Source organism: Lathyrus oleraceus, chromosome 6 (genome assembly GCF_024323335.1).
Source record: "Lathyrus oleraceus cultivar Zhongwan6 chromosome 6, CAAS_Psat_ZW6_1.0, whole genome shotgun sequence".
Classification (NCBI taxonomy): Eukaryota; Viridiplantae; Streptophyta; class Magnoliopsida; order Fabales; family Fabaceae; genus Lathyrus; species Lathyrus oleraceus.
In genome coordinates, this window is record NC_066584.1 from 195,416,206 (window position 1) to 195,428,107 (window position 11,902).

The following is an 11,902-nucleotide window of genomic DNA, read 5'->3' on the forward strand; positions in this document are numbered from 1 at the left end:
CAATGGTCCTCCAATTAAGCTCAAACGGAAACTCCTAGCACAAAAGCACACACATCAAAAGTTCCATGAAGTAAAACAAGAATGGACAAGAGTGAGTTTAGAGATTTGTTCCTTCCAATCCATCTTCATCATTAAGATCCTTTTACTCCAATTTTGCATAAGGAAGGTCCTAGAATCTAAGTCCAATTCTCCATTTCTTTGCATAGGGAAAGTCCTAGAAACTAAGTCCATTTCTTTGCATTTGGTCCACATCAATCAAAACAAAACACAAGCACAAAAAGTATATACACAATTATGTTCTCAAGTGAGCAAAAGGAAAATGGCATTAACATAAACATGTGCTCAAATGAGCAAAGAGAAAAGCAAATGGATAATATGTGCAAGAATAGTAAATTGCATAAAAGTAAATTGCATAAAGTAAATGTTAATTGTCAATAGTTAGTGTTAATAGTTAGTGTGCCATAAGGCAAATTTAGCCCTATGTTAAGCAATCGTAATTGGACTTATGTAGAAGTCACAACTATCTGAGGTCGGTCAATAATAATGTAAGCAACAACACAAGTTAGAAGTCTTGATTAGAGAACCAAGTTCCAACAACTTACCATGCCAAAAAGAAAATGAGAATTGATCTTGTATTGGTTTAAGCCTTTTGCATGATTTAGAAGACAACCTATCCTTAATGCAAAGCCATTCACTTGATCAATTAATCAAGATGAATTAGATTTGAATCAAGGAAGATTAAATCTCCCTAACCAATGCTAACTTATCAACCTTCAACTCATTGATCAAGAAGAAAAGAAGTAGAAGAAGGAGAAGGAGAAGATGGATAAGAGAAATGGAAATGGCAAAATTAAAGTGCATTAAATGAAATACAATGTACCAATCCTCATATGTTGACCAATAACATTGAAAGTCAAGGTCAAACAATAAAAAACAGAAGTGAGATGAAGATTGGAAATCAAGAAATGAATAAAATATTTTTGGCATTTTTTAATATTTAAAATAAACTTGAATTAAAAATAAAAGAAAAGGTCAAACTTCAAAATTACTTCAAATCAACCTTGCAAGGTCCAAGTAATTTATCCCAAGTTCAACAAGGTCAAACTAAGTTTGACAAAAAATTTCAGCATTTTTAAAAGTCAGAAACTATTTTTAATCAATTTAAAATGAATAAAAATAACCTAATTGAACTAAAATCTCAAATAAATCACAAATCAATTCAAAAATTGATGAGAATATTTTTCATAGATCCATCATCATTCAAATAAGTTAGGAAATAATTTTTGCATTTTTTGAATATCAAAAACTATTTAAAATGAATTAAAAATAACCAGAAAAGAGAAAATTCACAAAAAAAATATCAAATGACAAAATAAAAAATATTAAAAATCAGAAATAGAAACTAGAAATTATTTGGGGACTAATGCACTTGGTCCCATAATTTTTGGATTAAAAATGAGAGAGTTATGATTTTTTGAAATAAAAGGAATTAAAGAAAATAAAATCAGAAAATAGAAAATGCAAAAAAAGGAGGAGCGTTAGATCTGAGCTCATTAATTAAGCTGGCAGATCACACGCTCTAGAGATGCGCTCCCACCATGCGCCTTAGTCAACTGAACCACACGCAACATTAAAACAAGTCATAACATGGGACGGTCCAGATTAGATATGGAAACAAGTTCGTGTGGCCAGGAATTGATCTGGCAATGATGAAGCCACCGGAGCCACCATCTTCTCTGGTGAGCTTGGATTTTCCGGCCAAATTTGCAGAGATCCAAACATCAATGAAAATGCATGATCTATACATCTTTAGAAAGCTGGGATGATGTACATCATCCCTGTACCATCCATTTTCACTCTAGATCTCCATGGTGTGAGAAATCAGAGGTTGAAAAATCTGGTGTTCATCTTGAACTCAATGGATTTCAAAAATTGAATGCATAAACATGATGCCTCTATTGAGAGGACTTCAACCAACACAAGATCTAAGCCAATAGGTCAATGGATGATGAGATTCGAAGAAAATACCAGTTGAAGTGTAAGCTTGAATTCTGGTAACTTGAGCTCGATTCCTTGCTTGCTTTGCCAAAACAGAAGATCAATGAACCAAATGAGGAAGGTTTAGAAGCTTTAGATCCAAAGATTCAACCAGATGTAGTTGAATTTTGGATCTGAAAAATTTGAGAAAAATGAAATTGCTTCTTTGGTGAGAGGTTGGGTTTTGATTTCTGCAGCACTTCAGGTTGAATCAGATGTCTAATTTGAATGGCATAGGGTCTCTATTTATATAGGGGAAGGCAAGGGAATGATGAAATGATCCGTGTGCATGAATTTGGATACCACTTTCTTGGGCTTGCATGGTCATGCACAAGGCCCAAAAACAATGCCAAATGCAAGCAGAGTCAAATGCTAAAGGTTTGGACGTGTAATTTGCCCTGAATTGGCTTGTGCAACAAGATTTCAACATGAATTCCACAATTTGACCTAAACATTCATCTCTTCGAAAATGCCCATTAGAAAATCCAAAAATGATCATGTGAGTAATGGTTGGAAAGGTCTTGATGTAAGGAACAATTGTTATGTTGGGCAAAAATCCATTTGAAGTGTGGAAATTTATGAAATTTGAGTTTAAAGTGTGATGTGCAAAACATGTTAATGCAAGGTTTCTAAATTTGGCCAAAGTTCAAGCCCTTCTGTTTTGGTGATGCAAGCTTCAAATGAAAAAAACTCCAACATAAAAGTTGTAGATATTTTCAAGTCAATCAAAATGGACTCAAATTTTGCATCATTTGGATTTTTGATGAAAGAGTTATTGGCACTTGAAGTTGGACTTTTTTGACTTTTAAAGCATTTGGCCCAAAAGGACCTATAATGTCTTGCATTATCACATGTATTTCCTTTGAGATTTTGAAATTTTGCTCAACATAACATTTTAATTATACATCTTAAGATTTCCAATGCATTTGATCCCACCTCAAAATCATAAAAAATGAATGCGTTATGTCCTTGGGAAGTTGACCCAAAATTAGGGTTTCAGTCAAAATGACCTATAATGTATTGGAATGACAGATGGCCTTCCAAGCTTCAAATCAATTTTTGATGAACATGAAAGTTGTTCATATTGTTCTTAAGAACACTTTTTCTTTTGGAACCATCTCCATTTTACCAACACATAAAAGGTTAGGTCTCAGTGCATTTCAAAATAGTCAGATGAACTGACTGATCAACTTCTCAAGTCCATGACTCACATCTTGATGAATTGATGATTGAGGACACTTAAATAAGTTCAAATATTCATGAAATGATGAATTAAAGAAATTCCTATGATTGTATTTGATCATGGGCTGAGGTTGCTTCAGGAGCAAGGCATTGTGGTGCACAGATGAATTAGGGTTTCCTTGAAGAACAAGACCTCAAACCCTTTGACTTGCTTTGATCAAAATGATGCATTGAGGTAATAGGGAGGCATATTTTATGGATGAGAGCTTTGGGAACCATTACCATGCTTGTTTTCATCTCTTCTTGACCATGTCTTTGTACCAATGATCTCCTAGAAGCTTTGGACCTTGTGATTGCTCAAGCTACAAACAAAAGATGTTAGTGACATATTTTTGTGCTTTTGGTTAGTAAATAAAATGAGAAAAGCAATGATATACAATTCAAGCATGCTTGGTGATCTCAAACCATTCACAAGGAGTCTCACCCAAAGGCAAGGGGAACCAAGATGCTAATGATCCTTGAGGCAATGAAAGTGCAATGTTATGATGCCATGAGGGATCTTAGGGACAAAATTGGGGTCTTACAGATGCCCCTATTTAAGGTCATTCTAACCGGAGAAGTGAAAGTTAAAATCTTCGTCTCGACGGGGTAGAATGGGCTTAAATAATAACAAAGAGACGAATTTTGGTCCCTAAGAGACCTCATGATGTAGATGTATGCATCAAAATAGTACAAACTCTGTGGGGATATGTGTCCACAAAAGAAGAAAAGAAATCCGGAGAAATCGACAATCCATAGGAGTAATACACTCACTAGGGAGATAGAGACTCTGGGGGAGTAAAGGGTGAAAACGCGTGAGCAGGTCACGACTCAAAACTTGGGGAACAGGATTCCAAAGGGAGTAAATCCAATGGAAAGACTCGAGCTGACTCGAAGGTGCATGTGTAGGGGAATATGCCAACACAGCAACATTATCCACAATGGATACTTCGGATAAAAATCCGGACTCAGGTGAGGATAAGCCACTAAGGGACCTCGTTGGGGATATCCAAAAAGGACTCTTCTGGGGAAGCAACGGGATGAGGTATTATCGGTTACTGGGTAATAAGCTCAAAGAGACGTGTGATCAGAACACCGGTATAAGGGTGAGAGAACAACATGCTCGGGAAGAATGAATACCTAAGACCGGTATAAGGGTGAGAGATATCAATCAACCAAATCATCTGAGGAAGACCTAAAAGGTATATTTCAACTCAGGAAAATCTGACTCCACAGGGGACAAAAAGTCATAATAGGGAGCAGAAGGAAGGAACACCAGGGATGCCGGTTATTGGGCATATAATAGGTGACCAACCAAAGCGTGAATTGGGGAATATTCCCAAAACACTCATCATCCAAAAAGAAGGGAAAAAGCAAACTCGATTAAGGGATGGACATTCGATTCCAAAACAGGGATACGAATCTTACTCAACTGGGGAAGAACAAAAGCTTCGACCAAAGAGTGCATGAGATATATTATCTATTACCGTCAAAACATAGATAATACACTCGCATGGAAGATTATCCACAACCGGTTACTGGGTTAATAAAGGATAAATCGACCGACAAAGAGAAAGGCATCGGGATACCAAAACCAGGTATATAATGATGACCAATCAAGGGGAGCAACAGACATTATCGACAACCGATATGAAAGAGGGCCTGCCGGGGATAAAATTGCTTAATCAGAGCAATTATCCAAAAGAAGGAGGGAATATCAATACCGAATATTGGATAATGATAACCGTCAAGGAGGGGATTACATCTACCGGATACTAGGTAGAAAACCACGGAAAAGTAACCGTCATCAACTTAGGATGAACAAAAAGGTTAACTCTGCAAAGGGGAGAAAATAGGGTTTACAACTACCGGTATATGGGTAGAAAACCACAGATTCCGCCGAGGATAAGATGAATGATTACTGATTACTGAGCAATTATTCATTTATACCACGGGGAAACACAGGAAACAGTCACAAGAGGCCAATTTAGGATCAAACCAAAGAGGCAAACTGAATCAAGACTCGTCCTAGTAAGAATATAACTCAATAGGGAAACCCATCCCAATATATGTGTTGGGAGGAAGCGAAAACAACCGTCGTCCACGAGGATATAACTCAGTGGGGAATGCGGAAGGAAAGGTAAACACTTTCTTCTTAATGGGCTAACTCTCTATATTGAGGGATCAGCCACCGACATCTGCTTGGGGAATGTATTGCCAACTAGTAGCGGATAACAAACAAAAGATATATGTCAAAAAATGCAATATGAACATCCGAGTGTTGAAAAATTATATGCACACATGCGTAATTTATGTATGATGAATGCTGACAAACAAACATTTCTAACACAAACAGGCTTCACAGGAATCAGCACGCAAACATCCGGTACTACATCTCAAGAGAGAAAGCCAAAATCACCAGAGAGTATCCAATCTGCCGGGAATCAGAGATACCAGGAAGCAAAGAAATCTCTGCAGGGGAGGAATCATCAGTCACAGCTGGGGAAAAGAGTTTATAAGGAGATCACTTCCGCCACATAAGCAACTCTACTGGGGAATCTATCCGAGGGATAAAGGGATTTTGGGGATCAGCCACCAAGTACCGTACCCACCAAAGAGATCACATCTGCTGAGGAGGAAAGGTTGCTACCCCGCTGAAGGGGAGAGTGGTGAACATCTCAACAAGCATACCACTTAGGGCTTCGGAGGAAGAAAATACAGTCATGCCAGGAATATGAACAAATGTCTTACCCTGTTGGAGATCATACCATCCTTGGGAGAGCATTGAGGATCTCCTAAGTATCCTTTTCATCATTGTGAATGTTCACCTTGTTTAAAAATAAGTTATGAAAAATTCATTTTTTCAATTAAAAGCATGCAAAACGTTTGTTGAATAGAAACAAATAAGAGTGCAAATAATTGGATAACAGGCTCAAATTTATTTGATGGAATGGTAGTCTGCAAATGGCAAGACTCCATAGATCTTTACAAATTTGAAATTGGTGATATATATTGGAAAAGGGCTACATTGAACATAATGACCATTTATCCACCCATTCTGAATTTGATGTATTTGAAGCTTCGGTCGATGACGAATGAGCAAGAATCTCTGACGGATGACAGTTGTAGAACAAAGTCTTGTCAGGATGCAGTTACTTGCCAAATCCCTAATTTTTGCCTAGATTGCCCCAGGGTGAGGTACTTAATCTAGCGGGATACAAATATTCATTTTTTTTCATGTCTCTAACTTTTTCCTTGACCGCCCTTTCGGGTTTTCAATCCACCGAGACGCTCATTTTTGCCTAAGCCGCCCTTTCAGGTTTTCAACTTAGCGAGCTATTCTGTTTTTATTTCTAGGCGAAGTATTTCTTGACTGCATCTGAATTCACAGGACGAGTGAAATCCTCCCCATCCATAGTTGTAAGTATCAACGCACCGCCTGAAAAGTCTCTCTTAATAACATATGGATCTTCATAGTTTGGAGTCCACTTGCCCCTGGAATCGGGCGCGAAAGACAAGGCTTTCTTGAGCACAAGGTCACCTTCTCGGAACACACGAGGCTTGACCTTCTTATCAAAAGCTTTCTTCATTCTCTGCTGATATAACTGACCGTGGCACATGGCAGTCAATCTCTTCTCTTCTATCAAAGTCAGTTGGTCATAACGACTCTGAACCCATTCAACATCAGTGAAATTGGCTTCCATCAAGACTCTCATTGATGGGATCTCCACCTCTACTGGGAGTACAGCCTTCATGCCATAAACAAGAGAGAAAGGGGTTGCCCCTGTTGAAGTGCGAACAGACGTACGATATCCATGTAAAGCAAACGGCAACATCTCATGCCAATCCTTATACGTGACAACCATCTTCTGGATAATCTTCTTGATATTCTTGTTAGCAGCTTTAACAGCCCCATTCATCTTGGGTCTGTAAGGAGAAGAATTATGGTGTGCAATCTTGAACTCACTACACAGCTCTTTCATCGTTTTGTTATTCAAGTTAGATCCATTATCAGTAATGATCTTATCTGGCACACCATAGCGGCATATGAGCTGATTCTTGATAAACTTCACTACCACCTGCCTGGTCACATATGCATACAATGCCGCTTCAACCCATTTGGTGAAGTAATCAATTGCTACGAGAATAAATCTGTGTCCGTTGGACGCTTTCGGTTCTATCATGCCAATCATGTTAGTTCCCCACATGGAGAAAGGCCATGGTGATGAAATCACATTCATAAGTATCGGAGGAGTATGAATCTTATCCGCGTAAATCTGACAGTTATGGCATTTCTTCACGTTTTTGCAGCAGTCAGACTCCATTGTCAGCCAATAGTAGCCTGCTCTCAACATCTTTCTAGCCATGGCATGTCCATTGGAATGAGTTCCAAATGAACCTTCATGGACCTCAGTCATTAACACGTCTGCTTCGTGTCTATCCACGCATCTGAGCAGAACCATGTCAAAATTTCTCTTATAAAGCACTTCGCCATTGAGGTAGAAACTGCCTGACAATCTCCTCAAAGTCTTCCTATCTTTCACAGATGCCCCAGGCGGGTAAACCTGGTTCTGAAGGAAACACTTGATGTCATAATACCATGGCTTATCATCTTTCGCTTCTTCTACTGCAAATATATGAGCTGGTCTGTCCAAGCGTATCACAGTGATATTGGGGACTTCATTCCAAAGTTTTACCACAATCATCGAAGCTAGCGTAGCAAGAGCATCTGCCATCCAATTCTCATCTCGAGGAATATGATGGAAGTCAACCTCAGTAAAGAACGTTGAAATCCTCCTCGCATAATCTCTATATGGAATGAGACCAGGCTGATTCGTTTCCCATTCACCCTTAATCTGATTAACAATGAGGGCCGAATCACCATATACATCAAGATGCTTGATCCTTAGATCAATATATTCCTCCAATCCCATAATACAGGCCTCATACTCAGCCATATTATTCGTGCATTTGAAAGTTAGCCTTGCTGTAAAAGGAATATGTGTGCCCTGAGGAGTAATAATCACTGCCCCAATACCATTTCCATACTGATTTACAGCGCCATCAAACACCATACTCCATCTGGAACCAGGCTCTGGCCCTTCATCGAGTGTAGGCTCATCGCAATCTTTCATTTTCAGATACAGAATCTCCTCATCTGGGAAGTCATACTGAACTGACTGATAATCCTCGATCGGCTGATGTGCCAAGTGGTCAGCCAAGATACTACCTTTAATAGCCTTTTGAGCTCGATATTCAATATCATACTCAGATAACAGCATCTGCCAACAGGCAATTCTTCATGTTAAAGCAGGCTTCTCGAAGATGTACTTGATTGGATCCATTCTGGATATCAACCAAGTCGTATGATTTATCATATACTGGCGTAAGCGCTTAGCAGCCCAAGCCAAAGCACAGCATGTCTTCTCAAGCATTGAGTATCGAGACTCACAATCAGTGAACTTCTTGCTCAGGTAGTAAATAACATACTCCTTCTTCGCTGATTCGTTTTGCTGACCAAGGACACAACCCATTGAGTCTTCAAGAACAGTTAGATACATGATCAAAGGTCTTCCTTCCACGGGCGGAGATAGGATCGGCGGTTCATACAGATACTCTTTAATACTATCGAAAGCTTTCTGGCAATCCTCGGTCCAATCATGGGACTGATCTTTCCGGAGGAGCTTGAATATTGGCGCACATGTGGCAGTCATGTGGGATATGAATCTAGAAATATAATTCAAGCGGCCATGAAAACCTCAGACTTGCTTCTCAATTTTGGGCGCAGGCATCTCTTGTATTGCTTTGACCTTTGCAGGATCAACCTCAATACATCTTTCACTAACAATGAAGCCCAATAGCTTTCCAGAACGGACTCCAAATGTACACTTGTTGGGATTCAGACGAAGCTTGTACTTCCTCAAACGCTGAAAAAGCTTCAACAAGTGCTCTACATGTTCAACTTCCGTCCTTGACTTAGCAATCATATCGTCAACATATACCTCAATCTCCTTGTGCATCATATCATGAAACAAGGTGGTCATAGCTCATTGATACGTGGCTCCGGCGTTCTTCAAACCGAAGGGCATCACTCGATAACAGAATGTTCCCCAAGGTGTGATGAATGTTGTCTTCTCCATATCCTCGGGTGCCATCTTGATCTGGTTATATCCGGAAAATCCATCCATAAATGAGAAGACATTGAATTTAGCTGTATTGTCTACCAACATATCAATGTGTGGTAGAGGAAAATCATCTTTCGGACTAGCTTTATTCAAGTCTCTATAGTCCACACACATCCGGACTTTTCCATCTTTCTTAGGCACGGGCACAATATTGGCCACCCATTGAGGATATGTAGAAGTCACCAGAAACCCCACATCAATTTGCTTCTAAACCTCCTCTTTGATCTTTACTGCCATATCAGGATGAGTTCTTCTGAGCTTCTGCTTCACAGGCACACACTCAGGCTTCAAAGGTAGGAAATGTTTCACAATATCAGTATCTAGACCTGGCATGTCTTCATACGACCAAGCGAAGACGTCAACATATTCTCGTAGCAATTCAATCAACCTTTTCTTAACAGCTTCTTCAAGGAGGGCCCCAATCTTCACTTCACGAACACAATCCTCAGACCCCAAGTTGACTATTTCCAGATTCTCGAGATGCGGCTGAATGATCTTCTCTTCATGCTCAATTAGATGGGTAATCTCGTCAGGAATCTCTTCAACATCATCTTCTTCCGCATCAAATACAGGGAACTCAAAATTGGGAGATGGTGTTGGGTCATTATGTTCAATGGGTTTGATCAACCTACATAATGATTTTGGATATGAAAAGCTTTTAAAAATCAAACAAGGCAAATCATTATGCAGATGAAAAGATTGATTTTATTTTGTTTTTTAGGGTTTTATGTGATCACCAATTTCATGCAAAAATGAAAAGGGAAAATAATTGGAAAAACAAACATTTAACATGAATTTATCGAATGAAAATATCATTGTATTTATGTGCCAACAATGTCATCACTCTTCCTTTTGGCATGGGAGAAGGGTTTTTTAAACAAAATGATCATTACGTTGACTTATGGATAACTGTAGGAATATCCACAGCGACCCAATTATTGCAGACCCCTCCAGGGATGATGAAATTTCCAGAATCCTCTGTATCTTCTTCCAAGACAGCAACAGCTTCTTCATCCTAACCGGTGTGGATGAAACCTCCACTCTTGAACAGCCCTTTAGTGTTGAAAACCCCAGAAGAAAAGCCTATGCCAGCCCGAGACTTATTGTCTTCTAGCTCAATCATTTTTCCTAAACCAGCAGTTGCACCACACTCAATGGCCAACTTTGCATCTTTGTAGGAAGCAAATGAAGGAGTTCTTTTCTCAATAGGCTCAACTATAGATAAAGCTTGGAAAGGAGTTCCAACTTCATCCTCAGCATCTATATATGAGAAGGAAGACTAGTGGCTGACCAGGAGAGCCTTTTCTCCCCCTACCACTACCAGCTTCTTATTTTTCACAAATTTTAGTTTCTGGTGTAGGGTGGATGTCACGGCGCCTGCCTCGTGAATCCATGGTCTGCCTAAGAGACAACTATACGATGGGTGGATATCCATAACCTGGAAGGTAATCTGGAAATCACTTGGTCCAATTTTGATTGGGAGATCAACTTCCCCAATCACAGTTTTACGAGACCCATCGAAAGCCTTCACAACTATTCCACTCTACCTCATGGGAGACCCTTGATATGACAGCTTCGAGAGAGTGGTTTTTGGCAATACATTCAGTGATGACCCAGTGTCCACCAGCACATTGGACATGGCGTCGTCTTTGCAATTCATAGATATGTGTAAAGCCAAATTGTGGTCTCTTCCCTCCTCAGGGAGATCAGAGTCACAGAAACTCAAATTGTTACAAGCAGTAATGTTTGCAACAATGCTATCGAATTGTTCTATTGTGACATCATGATCTACATATGCCACATCTAAAACTTTCTGCAGAGCCTCTCGGTGTGGTTCTGAATTCAATAGCAAAGATAACACCGATATTTTGGATGGCGTTTTTAGAAGCTGGTCTACAACATTGTACTCACTTCTCTTGATGAGCCTTAGCATCTCATCACAGTCTTCTTTCATATTGCCACTCGGCCCAACAGAAGTAGGAGTTATCAATGTAGAGGAGGGCTTAACAACAGGTTCCGGATTCGGGGTGCTCACAGCATTCCCAATCGGGCGTTCAACAAAATCAGCATTAGCCTGGGGCTTGGGAGGTGCTGAAAACACACGACCGCTGCGGGTCAAACCACTAACATCCGCGATATTAACAACAGATGAAGATGGCAAGGACACCTCTTTCCCATCTTCTACAGCAACAGCGTTGTAACGAAAGGGGATTGCTTTTTCGGAAGAGTACGGTACTGGACCGGCGAGCTTAATGATAAGAACATGAGAAGCCTTCTGCTTGCTTCCATCATACTAGATGATAACAGGCTCGGGCATCCGGAATACTGGGGAAATTACGTTGACCTCGGGCTCATCTTCGTCAACATTCCTATTCTGAAGAATCTCAATGACTCCTTCATCCAACATTTCCTGAATATCCTTGCGCACCTGGCGACAACCCAATCGGTTAACAGAGCAT